Source organism: Anolis sagrei, chromosome 4 (genome assembly GCF_037176765.1).
Source record: "Anolis sagrei isolate rAnoSag1 chromosome 4, rAnoSag1.mat, whole genome shotgun sequence".
Lineage (NCBI taxonomy): Eukaryota > Metazoa > Chordata > Lepidosauria > Squamata > Dactyloidae > Anolis > Anolis sagrei.
In genome coordinates, this window is record NC_090024.1 from 137660904 (window position 1) to 137686742 (window position 25839).

The 25839-nt window shown below is 41.5% G+C and overlaps 1 protein-coding gene across 5 annotated transcripts in view; it reads right to left on the reverse strand.

The window, feature by feature from the left end:
- The window catches only part of CXXC5 (CXXC finger protein 5), a 91977-nt gene that overhangs the window by 59507 nt on the left and 6631 nt on the right, over positions 1-25839 (reverse strand). The window contains exon 1 of one of the 5 annotated variants that reach the window (XM_060774129.2): positions 4295-4423. The exons of the other annotated variants lie outside the window; for them this stretch is intronic. The gene's annotated coding sequence lies outside the window, so the exon portion shown is untranslated. Of the gene's footprint in view, positions 1-4294; positions 4424-25839 lie in introns of those variants that run through there. 5 annotated transcript variants of the gene reach the window in all.

A 25839-nucleotide genomic window follows, 5' to 3' on the forward strand; every position in this document is an offset into this window, starting at 1 on the left:
ATCCTCAATGGAGTCACATCCCCAAAATGAAGAAGTGTTTTTTAAAAAACTTTTGTTTTCTATAGTGGGAAGGGCAGGGTATTGATACGTAAATCCCTTATCAGTAGGAGAGGATGGAACCTTTCAGAACCTCATTTAACTCTTTTATTCCAAAACCTGAAAAGATGATGTGTCAATCTTATGTCTCCTTATTCCCCAGCTCCCGACAAAAAAACAAGTCCTAACTCCCCATCAGAAGTTTTAATCAACACAAAACTTCTGAATCAGCTGACTCTATTCAAATCTATATCCTAAACCCACTTTTACAGCATATTCTTTGGCCTAACTCTTCTGTATCTCTTCTCTCATGAAGCCCATAACATGACTGTAACTGCCAATATTAATAGGTCTGAACTGAATAATTAGATGGCAAAAGATCCTTAGAATCAATATGAATTTGGTAAACCAACTCTTGTTAAATTCCATCTATTCAGTGAGTCTATTCAAATTTGAACACATTACTGGGTGACCTTATGTTTTACTTATTTTTAAAGCTTTATCTCTCCTCAGTTCACCAGGATTCCAAAAGGTATGGATAAAAATGTTCAAAAGTATGACTAAAATAGCTAAAAGTAAACTAAAAATAATGAAAATCTTTTCAAAATAATGAGAAGAGATGTTCTGGCCTCATGTCATTCTTCCCTATTTCACATGCATTGATGAGAATGAAAGTGAAAAGAGACGAAGTAGATGGGGTTATTCTGAAAAGGGATCAAGGCGCTGTTCCATTCCTCCCTCTGGTTGTCATCTTCATTGCCTAATATATTTATATGTCCAATGGAGGAAGGATCATTTCTTCCCTATGAAAGTTTTCGCAGACAGTCCTGTATAAATTATTATGAACATCATCATATATCTTTGAATCTACAAGGAAGTGATGGAGGAGGACAAACAACTGAAATGCTACTTGCATCCTCTTTTTAGCTGATATTTACTAAAGAATTTTATTTTGGCAATGTACTGGTGTCAATCATTTAATCCTGGGATTAAATCCTGTTATGACATATTAGTGTGTTGGTTGCAGTGTGTATGTGTGTCACGCAAATGTAACGAATAATATCTGCGTCTATATGAAATAAGAAAATAAATTGTATATATTTTTAAAAAACATATAAATGAAATTGTTGAAGGCTTTCAAGGCTGGAATCACTGGGTTGTTGTAGGTTTTTCGGGCTATATGACCATGTTCTAGAAGCATTCTCTCCAGACGTTTCGCCTGCATCTATGGCAAGCATCCTCAGAGGTTATGAACATGGTCATATAGCCCAAAAAACCTACAACAACCCATATAAAGGAAAGATTTTCATGAGATATGTCGTGTGTGTGTCAGCATCTCTTATAAGGAGTTGGTTTAATATCCAGTTTGCTAGCAAACTGAATTGTTGTGTTGCAATATGATGCATGTCTAAAAAGGGTGTCAGGATGCTGGGGAAAGCGGAAGGCAAAAGGAAGAGGGGCCGACCAAGGGCAAGATGAATGGATGGCATCCTTGAAGTGACTGGACTGACCTTGAAGGAGCTGGGGGTGGTGACGGCCGACAGGGAGCTCTGGCGTGGGCTGGTCCATGAGGTCACGAAGAGTCGGAGACGACTGAACGAATGAACAACAACAACAACATAAAATGCTTAGAAAGCTCTGGTTTGTTGAGTATGTAATGTATGATAAAAATGTCTATATTGACTGTGAATTCTACAGAAATGCAAAATCTTTCATCCTGATTGCCAGTTAACTTGATTTCAATGACCTAGTGCACTGGTTCTCAACCTGTGGGTCCTCAGGTGTTTTAGCCTACAACTCCCAGAAATCCCAGCCAGTTTACCAGCTGTTAGGATTTCTGAGAGTTGAAAGCCAAAACATCTGGGGACCGACAGATTGAGAACCACGGTCTTAGTCAAAGGAACAGGGGAAAAGAGAATACATGATGAGGAATTCTTTCCCTTCACAGAACAATAGCACAACAAGGCAGAGCTCAGGGTGCTCAAGAAATAAGTACTTTCTTAGCCTGTTTTGTACTTCCAGAAAGCTGACTGAGAACAGCAACAGTGAGAAGAGGGAGCATTTTCAAAATTTTACATTCCCAATTGACCCCCAAGTAGCTCCCAATCTTCCCATGATGTTCCAAAGTAGGGGGGCAACTATGGAAAGCTAAGAACTCACATTAGTACCTAAGAGACCTTAAACAACCACATCTACTGATACACACAAACAATTTAAAATGTTCATACCAAAATACCTAGACTATATCCACCACAGCTGGATTGTCAAATAATTCTATCCCGGGTCTAAATTGCTCGGTGTTGGAAGGCTGCAAAATGTGAGGGAAATATATCTCATGCAAAGTAGTAGATATTTTGATGCAAAACATTGTTTTCAACCCCATGAAAGTTGGGGTGCATTTGAAGGAATTCTCAAGCATTTATTTTTTTAAAGTAAACAAATATTTTTGCAAGAATTTGTATTTTATGCCTGGGGAACCCCGCAGGACATACAAATAGCCCTGGAGGCTATTTGTGACCCCTGTTCTAAACTGCAGAAGGCGACAAAAGAAGAAGTGTAAGGGTAGTTTTGTGAGAATTAGCACAGAAATTCGCTGGGACAACCTGAGTTGAAGTCTTTATTCAATCACAAAAATGAATGTTCCAGCCACACTCTCTCACAAACATACTACCCTGTGCTCATGGAAGGCAATTTACACACAGAGATATAGTCCTACGGGCATGTGCTTTTCTTTCTTTCTGCTTATCATCATCATCATCATCATCATCCTGCCCTCTCTCCCCAGAGAAACTCAAGATGGCTTCCAAAAAAATGAAAGTGTCAAACATTCAATGCCATATACAATAATAAACAAGAAAACATTACACATACTATTAAAGCAGATTAAATGACTTGGGCTAAAGCGATATAAATCCGTCAATCAGGCATCATGGGTGGTACAATAAAATCTGTATAAAAGTATAAAATTATAGCTCTTTGATAAATTAAATAATCATTGTCAACTTCGTCCACCAAGATGGAATCTGTGATATTATTCTTCCTTCTCTCCATACACTAACAAACAGAAATAGGTTTTAAGTCTTTCTTGAAAGAGAGGAGTGAGGAGGGCTGTTCAAATTTCTTTAGGGGTGAGTTCTGAGGGAAGGAGCAATCACGGAGAAGGCCCCCTCTCTTGTTCCCACCAGCTTCGCTTGAGATGGGGTGGGACTGAGAGAGCTAGTTTTCCATCCCATTCATTGCAATATGAGAATGGTAAACACATGCTTTGAAATGGCTGGATATAACAACATCAGCTAAGTCTTAGGGTATAATCCTGAGGTCAGCTGTGACCAGCAGTGCTGCAGAATTTGAAGAGGCACGAATGGTGGGTGAAAGAGAGAAACGTGCCAAGAGGAAGGCGTGTCAAGCCAACCCCGACCAGGACCGCCTTCCACCTGGAAACCAATACCCTCACTGCAGAAGAAGATGCAGATCAAGAATAGGGCTCCACAGTCACCTACAGACTCACAAGAATTCTGATCCTGGAAGACTATCCTACTCGACCAACAAGGGATCGCCTAAGTAAGTAAATTCTACACCCATTCTTATGGATATTAACCTCTCTAACTAAATGGAACTTATTACGCCATAGACATGTGCAGAACTGCACTGTTCTATAACCGTTCTAAACCAATTTTAACTGTTCCAGGTATCTAGTACAATTCAACCACATCAACAAGTCATATTCATGCTTGAAAGGAAAAACCTGATATTGTGCAAGACACAAATGTATTGTCTGTGCCAAATGGGCTTGTAAAATAATTCACAAGACAATCCTATACATCTACTCAGAGGAAGTATCAGATTAGGTTATTGTCATATTGTACAAACAATAGTTTTATCACAGAATATCTTCATCCTTGTTCTCTCTTCCATCAGCTTGATAACTATCATTCTCAATATGTCAGAATGTTTTAAGTGAAGTACTATTTTGAAATTATCATGATTGAGACCACAGTGATGCTTTTATCAAAAACAGTTTTGTATTCCTGGTGTGCCTTCCAGGCTGCTCAACTAGATTTCCTCCCATAATTTCCATCTCAGAAGGTCACCTAATGAATGGTCTCTGCAAAATCAAGTTCTATGCCTCCAATCATAACATTTGCACTTGTAAGATTCTCCTCATCTATACATCAGTACGACACTAACTAAATAACAATCACTGCAATGTTCCCAAGCTAACAGAGCATTCCGACACAAACATTAAGTTGCAAAATACCTGAAAGCTATGAGAGTTAAGTCAGCCGGGGAAGATATTTGTCTGCTCCGGTGTGAAGGAAGACCACATTTTTCAGGAAAGGAAAAATGCAAAGAAAGACTTTTAGAAGCATCCAGCTATTAGAACTACTTTTTCAAGAGTTAAGTCCCTCAAAAACACCTCTGAAGTTGAAGCAGAGGCAGTGAAAAAAAACCCTTCAGCATTATATTCTAGTTGAGCAATGGAGCATGAGTAACTAATGGAGGCTTTTCGTGGTCTGGTGAGTTTAAGCTATGAGCTGAAAGTTTAACTATTAATGCACTTAGGGTGTGTACAAAAGTAGATCAAAAGAGCATTCCCGCAGGGGGGTTTTCATCACGGGATAGGACTACCTTACTCACACCTTTTCTACATTTTTTCTGCATTGACTCAGTTTTCCCTCTTGCCTCTCTTCCACGCTTAAGTTTTTATTTTAAAAAACATTTACCCAAAGTTTTGAGATTATTCCAACATCTCCTCATTTGAAACTGAAATGCTCTGTTTAAGGAAAGGTGAAACAAGTCAGGGACAGAACTGCGGCATCCAAGTTGCAAGGCAGTCGGGAGAACAAACAATCAACGCAATACCAACTAGTTTCCCTTGAAATCGGCCATGGAGGGAAAGAAGGCATTTGACCAAATACACATCCAGAGCTTTGCCTTTGTACGTGCTCATGCTGCAACCGTCCTTGAGCTGCTTGTGGAGCCAAGACTCATAAAAACAAGCTGACCATTTGCGACGGAAGGGGAGGAGGAGAGACAGGCAGATAAAGACTGGTGCAGGTCAGCACAGCTGCCAAAGAACAAAGCAGATCAAGTGACCACCGCAGCCTCCAGAGGAGGTGGTTGGCTGGCTGGCGTATACCCTGGGGATTGGGAGGTAGGAGGCGGCTGGCTCCGGCTTACTCGTTGTAAGCCTGGATGTGGCGATTAAAGCATGTGATGAAGTGGCAGCCAGACAAAGCGTGGAAACCTACTGCTGACAGGAAATTCAGATTCTTCTCAGCACAGAAGGCATTTGAATAGCAATCACGGGGGAAATGCTGGAGGGAATCCACGCTAGAGGCTAAGAAGGCAGAGCAAAAAATGCAGGCAATCCTTGTGCCAAGCAGAGCTGTCAAGGAGAGGACAGCCATAGGTCCCTCTTGAAACAAAACCACGGTAACATGCAAAGAAATTGTAATTTTCAGACACCAGAGTTTGAACTATCACAGGATTATATTCAGTCTGGGAGACAGGAAGGGAGGACGGAAGGAAGGGCTTCATAAAGCCAACTTGACTGATGTGCTACAAAGTTAAGCAAGTCTGCTCTTTTGCAGGAACTTGTTTTACACAAATGTGGAGCTGAAGCCAGCCTTACAGAGCTCGGTTTCCTTCTTTTTTTTTTCTTCCTCCAGCAGAAGTGATAGATGGATAAGGGAAAGCAAAGGTGAATCATGCCGTAGAGGAGAACAACAAAGATTTTTAAAAATAATGACAGGGACCCAGAAGAGATCATGCAAGATTTGATATTTTCTCTAAACAGGCTCCTAACATGAGGACAATGTTATTTTCTAAACATTCGCCCAATTTAAAAAGTGGTTGGGAGTGTTTACTCTGGAGGGTTTTTCTAACAAAATATACAGAAATGTCATATTTATACATAGTGATCACTAACATTTTTTTCTCAAAATAGTTCTACTCTGAAACAGTTTTTACCAATGTATGGCATTTTAATCAATGAAAGCTGAAATGAACCTGGCATCAAATACAGAGGATTCTCCACCTCCTGTGAAGCTCTGTTTGAAAGGAGAATTCCAGGAAGGAGATGTGTTAATACAGTAATGCCTTCCCTGCAACCACTTGGCTGAAGAATTGGACCTCAGAAGGCTGGTGAAATAAATCACAGAGCAGGCAAATGAAAAGTAGTGAGCCAGCCCGACAATCATGGTCACTAGATCATGTATCCTTTTTAGTGGTTAATTAGTTCCTGCAGGAAAAGGTGAAAAGAGTGTCCTATTTTGGTTGCTGCATAGCCAAGAGACTCTAAGCACCTCAATAACACTAAGCCCAACAATACTAGATCTACTTCCCAGTGTCCACTTTGAAGTTGTGAAAGGTCTGGAGATCACGTTACATCTGCTGGTATTAACCTTTGAAGCTTTTCGTTTGGTGAGAAGGCTTGGGTTCTTGCTATATTTACCAGAAATAGGTGGCCCGTTTGCCATGGCAAGCATAAATATGGGGACTGATTATCATAAATATAAGAATTCCTGGTGGAGCGATAGTTTAAACCCTTGTGCCAGCAGGACTGCTGACCAAAAGGTCGGCAGTTCAAATCCGGGGAGCAGAGTGAACTCCTGTCTGTCAGCTTCAGCTTCTCATGCATCGACATGATAGAAGTCCCCCATGAGATGATAAAATATCTGGGCATCCCCTAGACAACATCCTTGCAGACAGACAATTCTCTCACACCAGAAGTGACTTGCAGTTTCTCAAGTCACTCCTGACACCAAATTAAAATCAGAAATACAAGTACTAATCTTAATGTCTGGGTGCATACAGAACTACATGCACAGGAAAAAGTAAAGACTTGCCATTACTAGTCAGTCCTAGTAAGCTGGGCCATTAACATAGAAGTAGTACGAGACCTGGAAGTCAAAGACAAAAAAAGCACCAGAGAATTCACCAGTCATGCTCCAGAAGATTGTGGGGTGCAATCCCTATCTTGCTGCCCAAAACAAAGGGGGAATCATGGTTCATGCTCTATGATGATCTTTGGCAAATAAATATTACTCAACTGAAATGAGTCACAGCTCTCATGTGGCTTTTTTTTTCTGCTGCTCAATGCAAACTGAAAATAATGCTGCTATACCACCAGACCCCCTTGGCCTCCAAGTCTAAAACTGTAAACAATTGATATTCAAAATTCTCTCCATATGTGCTGATAAGAAGACTACATGGATGCTGCTTTGCTTTTATCATTGTGATCGCTGCTAATTCTAAAGGGACATGCGCCCTCATTTTTTTCAGGTTCTGCAAGTTTCTGGTCTGATGGTACACATTTTGCAACCCTTTCTGCACATTTAAACTAAGTAAAGGCCTGGAAACAAAGCAGCCATTGTCTAGAACTGACCTGCGAAGCTGTTCTCAAATCTTTTATTCTGCTGCAGTGTGTGTATATATTGTGCGCCTTCAAGTTGCCTATCACCTTTTATATGTTGATAAAAATTTTCACCAGATTTCAGATTCAGATTAACAGGAATTCCAAAATCCAAAATGGTTTACATAAGGAAAATGACACTTTTGCTTTTTGATAATTCAATATACACAAACTTTTGTTTCATGTACAAAATTATTTTTAAATAGCGTATCATATTATCCTCAGGCTTAGACTTGGGTTCTATCTAAAAGATAGGTAAATATATGCAAATACAGGTGTTCAAAAATCCGAGACCGGGGGGGGGGGGGGGGGGGATTCCAAAATCCAAAATACTTCTGGTCCCAAGTGTTTCAGATAAGAGATATTCAACATGTATCCATTCTAATGTACTGTCTTACTCCATTATCAATTCTACCTATAGAAATCACTGAACATGCCCAAAGTATAAGACATCATTACCCCCTATCCTGCTAACAATACATAATATTTTGGTTTTTTAATGCAAACCATTTTTTTAAGAAAGAAAAAAAACTCTAAGCATTTTGTAACAATAGGATGTGGTCTATCTATCTGTGTGACAAAGAAATGCAATTACAGTCATACACTGTCACCAAACTACAGAGACTCAAACCAACATAAGAGTTGCATTTTGACAGGTAAATCTGCAAACTGACAATATGGGTTCCAGATCTGCCATCCTCCAATGGCCACAAACCAGTTGCGGTTGTTACTGTTGTATGTCTTCATGTTGTTTCCAACTTATGGTGGCCTTAAGAGGAACTTATCACAAGGTTTCTGGCTGTGTGATTCATACAAGGTCACCTTGTGGGCTACCATGCCTGAGTGGGGAATCCAACCCTAGTCTCTGGAGTCATCGTCCAACACTGAAATCCCTACACAATGCTGGCTCTCCCACAAACCAATAGGGAAATCGTATTAATATTCCTCAAAATGCTATAAAGTAATGCCAGTAATCTGCTTCAACCTCTTGAGGTTTTTTTTTTTTTAAGTATGACGAAAGAAGAAAAATCTTAAGGCAAAGACGAACAGGTTTTAGTTGGCATCAGCTTTTATGGAAACTAGCCTGGTTTATTAGATGAATCAGGTAACTGTCATCCATGAAAACATACACAAACAAAATTTGTTAGTTTTTCAGGTGTCATAAAATATTTTGTTGTTTCCACTGCAACAGCCTAACAGAGCAACTGCCCCCATCCTGTGAACTTACAAAATAATGAATGTATAGCATACCTCAAACCAGCATGTTTTCTAAATATTAGAACAGTAAACAACCAATGAAGTATGCAAAGTAATCAACCCACAATGTATTTTCTCCCCAGTCCATCTGCACGCTATCAATTGCTACTATAGCTCATATGAACACAGGCTAAGTTATTATTGGATTTTGAAACTTTTGGATTGCAATGGAAACAAGGATTGGTGATAAAACTTCTGTGGAGACACCTTTTTCCCATGATAACTCTTAAAGAGGCGAGGTTCTCTTCCTAGGAGTAGATTTGCCCTCATTTTTATTTATGTGCAAAGCTGATGGGGAGTAGGCGTGTTCTGTAGTATTATTTTGTATCAAAAGTATTGCATAAATAAGTATAGAACTGCTAAAAATAGAAAGAATGCAGGCGGCTAAATATCTTTTGACCAAAAACGGGCAACAGCGATGGCATTGTCTGCAGCCTCCAACAAGTCTTCCTCTGTACATGAGGCAGGGCATTGTGGACAAGCATACAGATGCGGAGTTGTCCGTTCTGCTCCACAGTCACACAAGGTGTGGGATTATTTTAGGTAGTGCCATTTTGACAGGTTGTCTTTTGATCTGTCCACTCCACTTCTGAGTCTGTTGAGGGACTTCCAGGTTGCCCATTCTTGGTTTGTCCCTGGAGGAAGACCCTCGTGGGGGGCCATCCAGATGGGATTTCCTGGTTTAGCTGTCCAGAGGGATACCCTTGCTGTTGCTGGGGGGACGCCAAGAGGAGTGGTAGTTCTTATGAAGCTTTTCCTTGATTTGAATCTACTGGGAGGAGGTTGGTAGCCATGTAGTGGGTGGCTTTCACAGTGTTCAACCTTATTTCTCACATTTAGCAGCAACTTCCTGTCGCACATCGGGGGGGGGGGGGGCACAATGCCAGCTAGCTTGTAGGGTTTATCAACAGGTGTAGGTTTAAGATATCCTGTGATTATTCTGCATATTCAGTAGTAAAGGGGGTGATGTTGGTGTGTGTGTGTGGAATAATTGTCGTTTCCAGTATTTTTTAAAAATGGCAATACCATTACATTTTACATTCCTGTTTTTACTAGACACATTATGCCTCACAAACTTGAGAGTCTATCCTTAACCTACAAACTAAGAAGTTAAAGGAATAAGATGATTTCGTCAATGAAAGGGGGGAAATTAAAATGACATTGTAACATTATTTGAACAGGGAAATAAAAAAGAACCCAAAGGTTCCTAAGAGATCATATGAATCAAAGCCACAAAAGTGAAACTCACAAATGTGGAGGATCAACTGCATTTCCTCTCCTTTCACCCCACCTTAATCAATACAGAATCTGATGCATCTATATACATTATGATTGAGAGCGTGGTCCTCCAGATATCACTAAACAACAACTCTCATAGCTTTAGACAGAATAGCCAGAGATGAAGAAGGCTGTAGTCTACCATTTGCTCGCTCCATAATCATATTTCATATATAGGCAGTCCCCGAGTTACAAACATCCGATATACAAACAACTCATAGTTAAGAATGGAAGTGATAGAACAGGAAGTGAGAGAAATCTACCCCTAGGAAGGGGAATTCACTCCTTATGGTATTATGGGGGAAAGGTGGCTCCACTGAAGCTTTCTCACCAATCATCGTTTTTACAACAAGCCACATTTTTGAACATCCAATTCTCACTGGGACAGAAAATGAGGTGAGATCTTCTGAACAGGGCCACAGACAGCAAAACAAACTCCACAGGGGTGTTAACCCTTCCCTATGCTATCCAAAACATGTGCACACACACGCACACACATGTATGGCTGGAGTTACACTTAGACAATGTACCTGTTCCGACTTACATATAAATTCAATTTATAAACAAATCTACAGAACCTATCTTGTTCATAACTGGGGGGACTGCCATTATAGACACAGTCCAGAATGAAACCACAGTACATATCTCACACCTCTGCATTAATCCATCCTGGGTGGAGAAAAAATAGAAAAATCCTTCCATTGGAAACCATTCAACACAGCATGCTCTTAAAGAAATACTGTTGGGAAGCTCACACTCACACCTACATTGTCAATCATAAGTGACAAACTATTTACAGATCAGTAACAATCTACTTTGATTTACAAGCTTTTAAGGACTAAATTCAACTTTATCCAACAGACAAAGTCTTCTTGACATACAGTATCTGAAATCAGAAAATCTTCTGTGGACTTTAGATATGTAACTACTTTTTAGCAAGCAACACCCACCCACCCCAAAAAAACCTAAACTGTATACTCTGAAATATTACAACCTGTAGCCCAAATATCTCACTTTTCAAATCTTCATCTGTCCTATAGTGAGAATAGTCAGCAGAGAAAGACATCAACAATTCCTCTATCTTTTTACTATACAACACATTTAATATACACATATTCACAGTGGTTCTCAACCTGTGAGTCTCAGATGTCTCGGCCTTCAACTCCCAGAAATCCTGACACCTGGTGAGATGGCTGGGACTTCTGGGAGTTGTAGGCCAAAACACTTTGGGACCCACAGGTTGAGAATCACTGGTCTGGAGGACCTACTAGCACATGGAGCCACTCTGCCTATCTGCTTCACTGAAGGATTGTCCATTGAATTATATCTGATGAAGAATCCAGCATTCTATTTTCAGATATTTCTGTAATACCTGGAGCCAAAGATCATCAGACTGAAATATGCTTCGATCTCAAGATTTTTCCCCCTTTAAAAGAAGGATCATCCATTTTTAACTGATGCAACTGGTTTCAAACATCACCTTCTCCACAGTTTGTCAGAAGCAGATGTCCAGACTAGATTTCCAAACTTTAGAAACTGAAAAAGTCATAGCTCTTGGGGGAAAAAAATCAGATTCAGAACTGACCCTCCCTGCTTTTAAAAAAAACAACCCCAACCCAGACACACTTTTGATATTTCCTGTCATTGCCTCCTTGCCATACCCACAGCAGCCCTATCCGTTTGCCAAGGCTGCACAAGCAGATTTTTGGAAGCAAATATCTCCTGATGCTTCCTCAGCCTCTTTATTTCATAGGTTTGCCTGCCAAGCTGCTGCTGCAGCTGGATCAGTCCTGGGGCTTCAGTCATCATCGGCCGACTGCCGTTTCTTACTGGCCAATTTCTATGTGACCATATGTGAGCTCAACTGCACCTGGATCAACAAAGCTTATCCTCCAGGCTTCCAAGCCAGATTTCGTGACTACCTTATCTCCATAACCCCAGAACGAAGTCCACATTCAGCAACATTGCACTGCTTCTCCTCTCACTCAGTTCTCCACATTTTGCTTCATCTTGGTTTTGTTTCCCATCTTTTCCTGCTCTTAATGTATCTCCTGTCTGTCTGTCTACACACACAAATCTCCACACACATACATACATCTCTGGATTGCAGATTGATCTCTTCTTGAAAAACACAAAATGATGTAGGATGTGCAGACAGACAGCTGTGTACCCCTACACTCACAATAATCACCAGAGTATGGAGGAGGAAGAGGAAACAGCCAGGGAAGCCCAAGGTCAGAAACACAGCTGGTGCCACAGTGAGAGCTGCGCAAAGCTTAGGAAGGGGAGAGATAAACACGGAATTACATCTGAATTGTTAAGATGCAAGTGCAAAACATACACACGCACGAACATATATACATACATGCACACATAATACCATTATGAGGAACATGTACACATACTACCATTGTGAGGAACTTTCCACAATGTTTGTCTAGACATCACAGTGAGTGAAAACCTAGGAAAGCTAATAATCTAGGGCAGAACTCAGAAATTTGTCTGCCCTAGCTCACATATTAGTGCAAAGAGGATGGAGACTTGGATGTTTACACCAGCCTTTGAGAACGTCTACTTCCAATCAATGTCACAGCACTGCACTTTCATCCCAAACCCTGTTCCTTAGGTACAATTTGCACTATCCACTCCCTTGTCTTGTTTGCAGCTTGGCCATGTCTTACGGTAGTTGTCACCATAGGTCACTGGGCACTGTTCCGAGTTTTAAATTGTTGTTTTTATATACTATGGTTTTTACTTTATTGTATTGTACTGTGTTTTTATTTTATGCTTTGTCTTAGTCACTTTGTGCCATGTGTAAGTCGCCCCGAGTCCCTTTGGGGAGATGAAGGCAGGGTGCAAGAATAAAGTTAATATTGATAATGGATCACTGTTAGATCATACAACATTTTCTGTACAAGCAGAAGATTGAAGCATGTCACCAGCTTTTAAAAAAGGTGGAAACTTGAGAAAGACTTCTGAGACTTTGGAGCATAACTTCTTGTCCAAATAGACAATACAGAGTCAGAATGTATTTGGTTCTACTGTCTGAACTGCTACAAAGGAGATTCCAAAATACATGTGAAAAACAGCCAACAAAAGTATAGAGCCAGTGAAAAACTATGTTTTGTCAGGAAGGGAATCATCATCATCACCATCATTTGTATTCTACTTTTCGTCCAGCAGTGGGACTCGCGGGGACCTAATAACATACTTCAAACAATACAACTAAAAACTATTCATGAGCTGTAATATTATTATTTATTTATTCCCTCTATTTATATCCAACCTATCCCATCTACCCTGAAGGTGAGTCAAGGTGGCTTTACATATAGACAACTATTCAATGCCTTGGGACAAAATACAATTTAAAAATCTCTTAACATTTAAAATTAAAACTAAAACACATTAAAACGTATAAAAACACTGCATTCACTGTTAAAATAAATTACAAATATAAGATTAAAAAATTGACCAAGAACCATTAAATATTAAAATTAAAACCATTAAAAGACTCCATACAAACTTTTGAAAACTGCACTGAAAGTCCATACCTAGTACTTTATAAAGGCCTGTCCGCACATAAATGCTTCAATCTGCTCAGAAAAGAGAGCAAGGATGGGTCCTCCTGGCCTCTCTAGAAAAGGAGTTCCAAAGTCTGGGAGCAGCCACTAAGACTGGATCTACACCGCCATATAATTCAATGTTCAAGTGCAATTATTTATTTACTTTCATACCAGGAGAGACTTGAGAAACTTCAAGTCACTTCTGATGTGAGAGAACTGGCCGTCTCATGGACGTTGCCCAGGGGAGGCATCCCGTGGGAGGCTTCTCTCATGTCCCCGCATGAGAAGCTGGAGCTGACAGACAGGAGCTCACTTCCCTCCCCGGATTCAAGCCATTGACCTTTCGCCACCGAGGGTCCTGGAATGCAATTGCCTGTACTCGACTGGGTTATATTTATTTATTTAAAACATTTATATTCCGTCCTTCTCACCCCAGTGTAGACTCATATAAACCAGTTCAATGAAGTAAATCTAAATTCTGAAACTAGATAATATAGCAGTGCAAATTCAGTCTGAGAAGACCCTCATTCTTGTTCCCACCTAACAAGATGGAGAAGATGGTTGGAGAAAGAGAAGTACCTCTCCTGTCAATGTAAGATCTCCAATCGATTTACAAAGAGAGATAAGGTGCATCAAATAATCTGGGTCCAAGCTATATGGGATTTTATTGATCACAGCCAGCATGGTGACTTTATCGTAGCATTTTCAGAGAAAATTTGCTATTGCTTTCTTCTTAGGATGAGAGAATGTGACTTGCTCAGAGCCACCCAGTGGCTTTCCATGGTTGGGTGGAAGTTTGTCTGCTTATGTTGGATGTTAAATTCCGAATACATTCAAATTCCTAGTCTTGAACACAATGTTTTCTATCACACAAGATACATCCTACAAACGCCACCCCAAGATCCTTGGCATTAAAATGCTACATAAATCAAAAGGGGTCCACCCTCCTTTATTATAGCCTGTATTCTTTTGAAGCACAGATTACAACAGGAAAGCTTTGTACATGCTCTAGTGCTGGAAAGACAAGCTACTTCTTTCTGCATGAGATGTAAATAGCTTTTAATTAGAAAATGGCATTCACTAGATAGGATGATCCACACTGAAGCTCAATTTCACACACTCCCGCCCACCCATCCTCTGGTACAACCACGAGGCAGAAAACAGAAGCTTTCACTTCTGTTTTTATTAATCACAATTTGTAGTTTCATCTAAATCCAACGAAAACATGTAAGTTTAAATACAGTTTAGCAGGCTTTTTCTACTATTCACATTTCCAGCCAGTCAAATTTTAGGATTCCGAACTCCAGTTACCTAAACTCCTCCTCAAAAACTAAATGAGAACAAGGACAAAAGTCCAACAGTTACTGTCCTTCCTTCCCAACACTACATCTTGCCATCCAGATCAGTATATTGACTCCAAGCAACAGCAAATCGTGTGTGTGTGTTTAAGAAAACATAACAGAAAACCCACATAGTGAAGTGGTTTAATGTGGAGTAGATTTCATTAAACCAGTGTTCAAATCCCACTGGGTGGCCCTGGGCAAATCACACTTTTGATGCATCTACACCAGTGGTTCCCAACCTTGTTTTGATCAGGGATCACTTGACCAGGGACCACTCTCCAACATTTGTACCAAGAGGGTCACAAATGAGTTTTTGGTCAACTTTTGATTCGCTTTGGTCATTTGGGGTGCCGATTCAGAAAACTGCATTGGATAGACTGTATCAGCTCTAGTTTCTGATGCAGAACATATGCCATCCAGTAGTTGCCATCTGCTCGCCCACAGAAAACCATATTTAATAATCTAGAGCTGATGTGGTAGTCGTAATCTTTCGTGGGTAGTCAGCCTCTCCCTTCCAACATCCCCGTTGCCTCAGGACTATAAGAGGGTTTCGCGAGACCAGTTGGTCTCGTTGCCACATGGTTTCAAGGGAACGGTGTAGTAATGGTGAGGTTGCAGATCATATTTTCGTTCCTGTGGACCTCTGGTGTTCCACAGACCACAGGTTGGGAACCACAGATCTACACTGTAGAATTAATGCAGTTTGACACAGCTTTAAGTGCCATGGCTCAATGCTATGGAATTGCAGGAGTTGTATTTTTACAACCTCTTTAGTCTTCTCCGCCTCACCAAACTAAACCTCCCATGACTACATAGAACAGAGCATGGCAAAGTGGTGTCAAACTGCATTAATTCTGCAACATAGATGCACACTGACGAAGACAATGGCTCATCGTTATTTTAAAAAACTAGAGCCCCTGATGGCGCAATAGGTTAAACTGCTGACTAACAGGTCAGTGGTTCGAATGCGGGGAGAGCAGGTTGAGCTCCCTCGGTCAGCTCCAGCTCTCCATGCGGTGACATGAAAGAAGTCTCCCACAAGGATGGTAAAACATCCAGGCATCCCCTGGGCAATGTACTTGCAGACAGCCAATTCTCTCAAACCAAAAGCAACTTGCTGTTTCTCAAGTTGCTCCTAAGATTAAAAAAAATTAAACTTAGATCACAGTTGCCATAAGTCATGTGCCCCTCCCACACATCTGTAAAGAATCCACACTGAACTGGTTATATGGCAGTGTGGACGCAGATAATCCAGTTCAAAGCAGATATTGTGGATTATCTGCCTTGATATCTTGGGTTATATGGCTGTGTGGAAGGGCCCATAGTTGACATGCAAGCAAATCACAACAACTTTTTTTTAAAGCCATTGATAGGAGTACCTGTACATAAAACATTCTAAACAACAGACCTACTCATTTCCAGTATTGCATAAAACATAAAATGTGCCTTTTATTTCAATGCAAACAAACCTTACCATTTGACCAATCCACAGTCAAATATTTGAATTCTGCCACGTGCGCTTTCCATTTACAGCATATCAACAACACTCCCAGGCAAGTTCATTCATTCAAAGAGCTGTTTTCATTCACAAAACTACCAGCTACATTTAAATCATTCTTCCCATTTGCTACATTGATTTCATTCATCCAGTACTTTGAACTGTCATTTTCTCATAATGTGCTGTGCCAGATTAAATGTACAGAAGTAGCACACTGTCTAGAAAACTGAAAGCGGAGTTCAGTGCTAGTCTTTCCTGACAAAAATGATTTAAGGCAGTTTTTCCCCCTGCAAATTTACTTGCAGTATTATAGGTTGTTGATTTGAACCTATCCATCTTCTGAATGGCTGAGCGGATTATCTTCTACGGAATGTGTAACAAAACGGCCCCATCCTACAACCAAGACACTGGGCCCTAGCTATCTCAAGTTATGTGTCTCGTGTAAAGAAAACCTTTTCATAAACCTGGACTTTGGCTGGAAGAAATGATAAGCAAAAAGGACATGCGTTTCTCTGCAATGACCAAAGCTGCACAAAAGCACACACTTCAAGACTTTTGAGGTCAATGAGCACATCAAAAGACGCTCCTTGCCTCTAGGCTTGCCTTGAGGTCTTTATTTATTCCTAGAGCAATTTGATGTCCCATGAGATCAGGTTTTGTTTACGTTTCTCCAGTGTCACAGGAACACTCTATAGATGTGTGTTTATATATATATTCCTGGATTTATTTATTTACAGTATTTCTATACTGCTTTTCTCATCCCTAGGGAGACTCAAAGCGATTTGCATATAACTGGCAAAAATTCAATGCCATATATTGGAAACTGACGCGATGCCAATCCATAACAATCACAATAATAAAACCACAATCAAGCACAAATCATAATTAGACAGTACATAAGCAATCATTAAAACAATAAATAATAAAACAGTCTCGCCAGTCATATTGTCATTCCAGTCCATGTCCTTTAAAATCTGCATACATTACTGTTCGAAGGCCTGGTCCCAGAGCCATGATTTTAATTTCTTTCTAAAAGCCGGGAGGGAGAAGATCTTACCTCATCTGGGAGTATGTTCCATAGGCAAGGGGCCACCACCGAGAAGGCCCTGTCTCTCGTCCCCGCCAGACACATTTGAGCAATTGACGGGAGCAAGAGCAGAGCCTCCCTGGATGATCTTAGATTACGCAATGGGATGTAGGGGTGGATACGTTCAGACAAGTAAGTTGGGCCAGAACCGTATAGAGCTTTATAGGTCAAAGCCAGCACTTTGAATTTCTTCGATAGAGCTACAAGCTGGGTAGATGCGGGGAATGCCGTGGATGTAGCGTACCTGGATTTCAGTAAGGCCTTCGACAAGGTCCCCCATGACCTTCTGGCAAGGAAACTAGTCCAATGTGGGCTAGGCAAAACTACGGTGAGGTGGATCTGTAATTGGTTAAGTGGACGAACACAGAGAGTGCTCACTAATGCTTCCTCTTCATCTTGGAAAGAAGTGACGAGCGGAGTGCCGCAGGGCTCCGTCCTGGGCCCGGTCCTGTTCAACATCTTTATTAATGACTTAGATGAAGGGCTAGAAGGCATGATCATCAAGTTTGCAGACGACACCAAATTGGGAGGGATAGCCAATAGTCCAGAGGACAGGAGCAGAATTCAAAACGATCTTGACAGATTAGAGAGATGGGCCAAAACTAACAAAATGAAGTTCAACAGTGACAAATGCAAGATACTCCACTTTGGCAGAAAAAATGAAATGCAAAGATACAGAATGGGGGACGCCTGGCTCGAGAGCAGTACGTGTGAAAAAGATCTTGGAGTCCTCGTGGACAACAAGTTAAACATGAGCCAACAATGTGATGTGGCGGCAAAAAAAGCCAATGGGATTTTGGCCTGCATCAATAGAAGCATAGTGTCTAGATCTAAGGAAGTAATGCTGCCCCTCTATTCTGCTTTGGTTAGACCACATCTGGAATATTGTGTCCAATTCTGGGCACCACAATTCAAGAGAGATGTTGACAAGCTGGAAAGTGTCCAGAGGAGGGCGACTAAAATGATCAAGGGTCTGGAGAACAAGCCCTATGAGGAGCGGCTTAGGGAACTGGGCATGTTTAGCCTGAAGAAGAGAAGGCTGAGAGGAGATATGATAGCCATGTATAAATATGTGAGAGGAAGCCACAGGGAGGAGGGAGCAAGCTTGTTTTCTGCTTCCTTGGAGACTAGGACGCGGAACAATGGCTTCAAACTACAAGAGAGGAGATTCCATCTGAACATTAGGAAGAACTTCCTGACTGTGAGAGCCGTTCAGCAGTGGAACTCTCTGCCCCGGAGTGTGGTGGAGGCTCCTTCTTTGGAAGCTTTTAAGCAGAGGCTGGATGGCCATTTGTCAGGGGTGATTTGAATGCAATATTCCTGCTTCTTGGCAGGGGGTTGGACTGGATGGCCCATGAGGTCTCTTCCAACTCTATGATTCTATGATTCTATGATTCTAATTGGGCTCGGAGATGGACTGGCAGCCAGTGGAGCTGACACAACAAGGGGATGGTAACCAGAATATATATTAATTTTTACCAGAATATATTAATATATATTAATTTATGCCAGTATATATATTAATTTTTATGCACACACATGCATATATATATGGGGAGCCCCCCATGGCATAGTGAGTTAAACCGTGGAGCTGCTAAACTTGTTGACCGAAAGGTTGCAGGTTCGAATCTGGAGAGCGGCGTGAGCTTCCGCTGTCAGCCCCAGCTTCTGTCAACCTAGTAGTTTGAAAACATGCAAATGTGAGTAGATCAATAGGTACCACTCCGGTGGGAAGGTAACAGTGCTCCATGTAGTCATGCCAGCCACATGACCTTGGAGGTGTCTACGGTCAATGCCAGCTCTTCAGCTTAGAAATGGAGATGAACACCAACCCCCAGAGTCGGACACGACTGGACTTAATGTCAGGGGGAAACCTTAACCCTTACCGCCGTCCCTCCCTCCCTCCCCGCCCCCCCCTCTCTCTATATATATATTCTGGTTTAATAAATCCCCCTGCCTGAAAATCACCAGAGGCAGAACAGAAAGGTGCTCAACCATGTTTTTACTTTTCAATTTTGAAATTATATCACCCAAGATAATTGTCAACACTCCTTGACCACATTCAAACAATCAAATCTCATTACATCAGAGCCGGGGAAAGCAATAGTTTCCAATCAAATCAACACAAGAAGTGGTCACAGTTTACAGTTGGCTTAGTATCCTGACTTCCTTGGAAGCCATTAACCCGAGTTTTCTGGTTTGGACATAAAAGAAGGCTAATTAACTTTCAGCTTCCTGGATTATTTTCCTGTCTGCACAAAGGGAAGAGTCAAGTGGCTGCATGCAGGTGCAGGAGGCTTGTTCATTCCTCAATTTAGTAAACTGAGATTTGATCATCCGATTGCAGTCTTGGAAAAACATAAAGCAAGGTTACCGGTAGTAGGGGGTGGGCTGGGGGGTCTGTTTCCTGTGATTCTGATTAAGGTTATCCAACACTCAAATGCAAGCAGGCAAAACCTCTTCACATTTTTCTTCCATTCTGACTTAAGATTTTTCAAAGCCCAAAATTCAACATCCAAGCATCTAGCCCTTGGAGATCTCCCTGGGCAGAAGACAAAAGAACAGCAAGAATTGCATTTTTGGTTCTTAATTTTTTTGACTTGGGCAGCTTGAAGTCAGGCCTCATATGGTTATGTTCTGCTCCTAAACCTTTTATAAGCTTGGGATGCAAAAGGGATTCAAAGCAAATCAGTGATGAAACAGACAACTACCGTCCTCACATATTCTCAGTTAAATGGGAACTGAATTATTTTATAAATGGAAAGGTTGCCTGTGTATGCACACGGAGACACAGGACACCTTGTCAGTGGTATATTTGAAGGGAAAAGCCGTAAGTATTGCATATCAACATCTTTCAACTGATGATGTATGGAACCTCCGGTGGCACAGTGGGTTCAACCCCTGTGCCGGCAGGACTGAAGACCGACAGGTCGCAGGTTCGAATCCGGGAAGAGGCGGATGAGCTCCCTCTATCAGCTCCAGCTCCTCATGCGGGGACATGAGAGAAGCCTCCCACAAGGATGATAAAAACATCAAATCATCCAGGCGTCCCCTGGGCAACGTCCTTGCAGACGGCCAATTCTCTCACACCAGAAGCGACTTGCTCCTGACACGACAAAAAAAACTGATGGTGTGCATATGAATTTTGTACTTCTGAACTGGAATAATATAACAATGGATCTTGTTTGAACCGCCTAATTCCAGTAACTTCATGTGGTACTTTTTTTAGGACTCTTGTCTCCAAACTGGACAGAAAGGAGAAAACCATGAAAATGAACAAAATCTGGCCAGCGGTATTTAAAAAAAACTCTAAAATCAGGACAGTAAATAAAAACCAACATTCAGAAAACAGGGGAAATCCAGACAAGGAACAATCAGGGTCAGCTAACACTTCCCAATAAAGGATTCTCCCAGGCAGGAAGCAGCCAGGCTTTGAAGCTGAGCCATTCAATGCTAATTGGGGTAGCCTATTGCAACATTCACACCTGCCTCAAACAGACAAGAGTTATTTCTCCCACCCTGGGCATTCCACAGACATATAAACCCCACTTGCCTAGTTTCCAATAGACCGCACAACCTCTGAGGATGCCTGCCATAGATGTGGGTGAAACATCAGGAGAGAATGCTTCTGGAACACAACCATGCAGCCCGGAAAACTCACAGCATGCCAATTTGAAGTTCCCCCAAAGAATCAAAGGCCCCCTACCCTCTGTAGAAAGACCAGACATATGCAATATTCCACACTGCCCAGGATCCATGTGACCATGAAAAATAAAAAAAAAGACATAGCCATCTACACCATGCAATACGCCATGCAATATTCAGTCATGCATTTTCTTTTTCAACAGCTTCTAATTCTCCAACAGCCTGATATTTAGGTCCCATTGTTTGCACCTGCAGAATCATCTATTTTTGTTTCTTCAAGGCCACAGTAAGGTCTACCACTTGGGACAGCTTCTTCGTGTTCGTTCAAATGGGAATCCATATATCTACAAAGTGCTGGAAATCCAATCCTCTTGTAACCGCCTTCTGTCTTGCTTGCCCCTAACTCACTGCCTCACACTCACAATATATTTCACAGTTGGTTTCCTGTTCAGTTACACTTTTATTCCTGTAGTATTAGATCTTGCCTTTGTGAGGCCATTATGCTATGTATGATGAACTTGAGCTCTATTTTTTGATCTTGTTCTGTTGCCTTACTGTTCAAGGTGCTGCAACAGTCCATATACATAGCTATCCTACTTCCTTGCCCCTTGCAAATAAACCCATTTTCTGTGTGTGTGTGTTTGTACAAGTGTTATTTTCTAAAATGCATCTGGTCTTTGCCTTTTGCAATTCTTTGGGGGAATTCTCCACCCCATGGCTCTAATGTAGGCGCTTCTAAGATCTAAGTGCTATAGATGTGGGTTCCCTCAACTCAGGTTGAATGAACAGTAAACAAAATACAGCAGTCCTACCTGGCAAACTTGTTGTTAAATCCAATTTGGATCACTCTTCCTCAGTAGCATTTAATGGGCTACCTCTATACCAAGTTCAGAAACCCCAATTAATTCTGAAACTCCAATTAGTTCAAAACATGGCAGTTAAATTTGTTATAGAAACATCTAGGAGTGAGCATATCACACCCATATTAAAGTCACTCCACTGGCTGTCAATTAGTTTCTGGGCAAAGTACAAAATATTGGTTACAATCTCCAAAGGCCTTCATAGTTTGAGTCCAGGTTACCTACAAGATTTGTCTTCTCCCATATGATGAGCCCCTTAAGACACTGAGGTCCTCTGGCAGATGCTTACTCTAACCAACCAGAACTTGTCACCCAAAGAATCTTTTCATGGTCCACCCCAAAACTGTGGAATGACCTGCCAGAAGAGCTCCAATAGCTAAATGAGCTGTCAGAATTTAAGACACAACTGAAGTCCCATCTCTTCCAGCAGGTCTACCCAGTCAACTTTAATCCATGAGTTTAGGATTTGTATTCTATTGCCGCAGTATTCTGATCTTTGTACCATGTGTTTAGGTGTATGTATTTGATAATGGTGTGTTTTGACATATGTATTTTGTTGTATGCATTTTATGTTGATGTGTTTTGTTGTATCCCTGTCTCAAACCATTAGGAGAGGCAGATAATAATAAAAAAATACTCAACTACTACTATTATTAATTGCTTGGCATTCCCCATTCCTCATGTGGCTATCACTTCTCCCTGTCTGAACCCTTCAGAATATAAAAACATGGGTGCCTCTGAAATTATTTGGTTAGGGTACATTATTTCCATAGAGTTTGAAGAGGCCACTTCCTCTGTCCAGTAGTTATACAATAATGGGGGCTTCAGAACAGCTAAATTCAAGAGATCACTGTAGAACATGCTAATGAATATTTCCAAAAATCTTCCTTCTGTTGGGTATTTTTGAGCTTGCAAGAGCAGACATCCCCAGGTCAGGCTGACAAACGATACTATGCTACTATCCTTTGTTTAAAGATGAAGTCATTGAGTTGTGGCAACATCACCTTGATAAAGATTGAGGAGTCTGGAGCGCTCATCTCATGCCAACAAATTTGTTAAAAGGCCAAGCTGTAGGTCGTTTCAAACTTTCTCCCAAGACTACAGGGTAACTTAAATCAATCTCTCCCACAGAATCCATTTCTTAGCAAGTTGTGATGGGTGAAGAATACAGATCCTCCATTGCAGTAGACAGAAGGTGTCTGACCAAGAAAGTATTTACTCTCACATTGTCCCTCCATCTGTTGGTTTCCAATAGCTGAGGACTTTACCATTGTTTTTTTCCCAGAACTAGATGAGATTCTGGTATTTGCAAAAGATTTCAGGAACGGTAAGCAGACTTTTGAATACACTGCTTCTTTAAAATATGGTTTTCACCTATGACCCGAAGTAAGAGCCATATAATAAACAAACAATGACCTGGACAAATTAAAAATGCATTGAGAAGCAAAGTAAAAACCAAAATAATTGGTTGGAAAAACTAGATAAAGGTTGTAGATATTTGTCTATTCCGGGCATGGGCAAACTTGGGCCCTCCAGATATTTTGGACTTCAATTCCCACAATTCCTAACAGCCTGGAAGGCTGAAGTTTGCCAATGCCAGTGCCTGGTCTATCCTATGAGATGGAAATCACCAGCTTAAAGAACGCATCCAGTCCATGATTCTTTCAGCTTTGAGCCATAGACATAATCTCCTAAGTACTCCACCCCAAGTTATGATTTTGTTTAAAAAAAAACACAAGTACTTTTTTATTTTTTGAAGTCTATTGCTGAGGTTTGAGTCTCAAGATTTCAGCTGGGGCTGAACGATGTGATGGGATTGTCAACTAACGCTAATGAAGAAGCTAGAAAACGTAAAACGTTTCAACAACGCAGTCCATTTGTCAACTCTGACTGGCAGCAGCTTTCCAAAGTTTCAAACAGAAATCTTTCCTAGACATCCCAGGAGAGTTTTGGTATTTCTTGATGTTTTCCCACACAAGTACTAACCAGGCTAGGCCCTGCTTAGTTTTTGAAACTAGGCAACATTTTGTGCGCTTGTGTATTCAAGTTTTTATGATTCCATTGGGAGCCCCCCACCTCCACCCAATACACAGCATCTTAGACCACACTAGCTTAAGGTGAAAGTTTTCCCCTGACTTTAAGTCCAGTTGTGTCCGACTTTAAGGATTGGTGCTCATCTCCATTTCTAAGCTGAAGAGTTGGCATTGTCCATAGACGCCTGCTAAGTCATGTGGCCGGTATTACTGCATGGAGTGCAGTTTATCTTCCTGCCAGAGCGGTACCTGTTGATATACTCACATTTGCATGTTTTTGAACTGCTTGGTTGGCAGAAGCTGGGGCTAACAGCAGGAGCTCACTCTGCTCCCTGGTTTTGAAGCACCGACCTTTTGGTCAGCAGGTTCAGCAACTCAGCAGTTTAACCCACTACACAACCGAGGGCGCCACACTTGCTGTACTCAAGTCCCCATCATCCCTCCCCACTGGGTATGATAGTCAGACCTGATTATAGTTGTAGTCCAACAACATCTGAAGGGCAAAACTGCCCACCCCCTCCACAAAAAAAAAAAACCAAATGAATGGTCTTGCAGATAGAGAGACAATGATATATAGCTAGAGACAGGCTTGATTCATGGTAGCTGGAATCACTGGCGGAAGAAAGATTTTCAGACCCACTCCAGCACTCTCCCCTTTTCTCCTCTAGATAAAAGAATATATCTCTTTATTCCTGCAGAACACAACCAAAGAGACTTGTGGAGAGGGCAAAACCTTCCACTTGCGATAAAAGGACAATGAAAGGTCCCCTTGCACACAAGCCATGGAAAGACACACTGCACCTTCTCCACTTCACCCGCATCCTGCCCAGGCTTCCTAAGGGGAAAAAGCACTGTGGTATGATTAATATTGGCAATGCCTCAACCACCGTCAAAGCCTACTGATGGTTCTCACTTTCCAATGAGCGCCTGGGCTTTTTGGCTCAAAGGCACTGACCAAGCAACGGGGAGGAAAGAAGGAGTGATGCAACAACGAGCTAATGCCAGGCTCCCTCATCCGGTACCTTCTCCCTCTCTGCATCTCTGCAATTGCTCTCCAGTCACAACAGGCTGGAGGACACCAGCAGAGATGAAATCACCAGCCCATGGAGCAGGAGGCAAGGACAAGGCGTTCCAAGACGGCAAAACCTGGCGGAAGGCCCTGCCTCCACTCTGTTCCAGGGGAGAGGGTTTCAGCAGTTGTCGCTCCAAAGAGGACACTATAGTCCCAAAGTTCCCCAAGCTCCAGATCCCTTCAGTGGCTGATGGAGAGCTATGGAGGCTTCCTTGGACCACAAAGCCTTTCCATCCCCCACTGCCAAAGGTGATATACTCCTAACCTTACAAGAAGGGTTGGGGAAAGAGATTGAATTGGTGTCAAACTCAGGACACGTGGGCCGAATCCAGCCACCTATGTCATTGTATATGGCCCCTCCAGATGCTGGACTACCACCCCTGCATTCCTCATCATTAGACATCATGATTAGAGCTGATGGGAGTTGGGATACAGTAACATCTAGGTTGCACTTTGGTCTGTTTAGTCAGGAGAGTAGGGTTTGAATTGAGATACAAGTCTTGTGAATATGATGCCTGACTTCAAAATGCCCTTTACTTCCTTTTTCCCAACCCCAGAGCCACAAGTGCTGTTGGGTTGCAATTCCAAACATCCCCGGTTTATATGGAGGATGATAATAAAAAGCAATGAAAGTTTTCATTCAATAACGTTTGGGGAGCTGAATTGGGGAAAAACTAAAGAGCACTGACCAATGTGTTAGTTGAGGTATAAGTATTCTCTTATTAAATCTAGTTGTGTCCGACTCTGGGC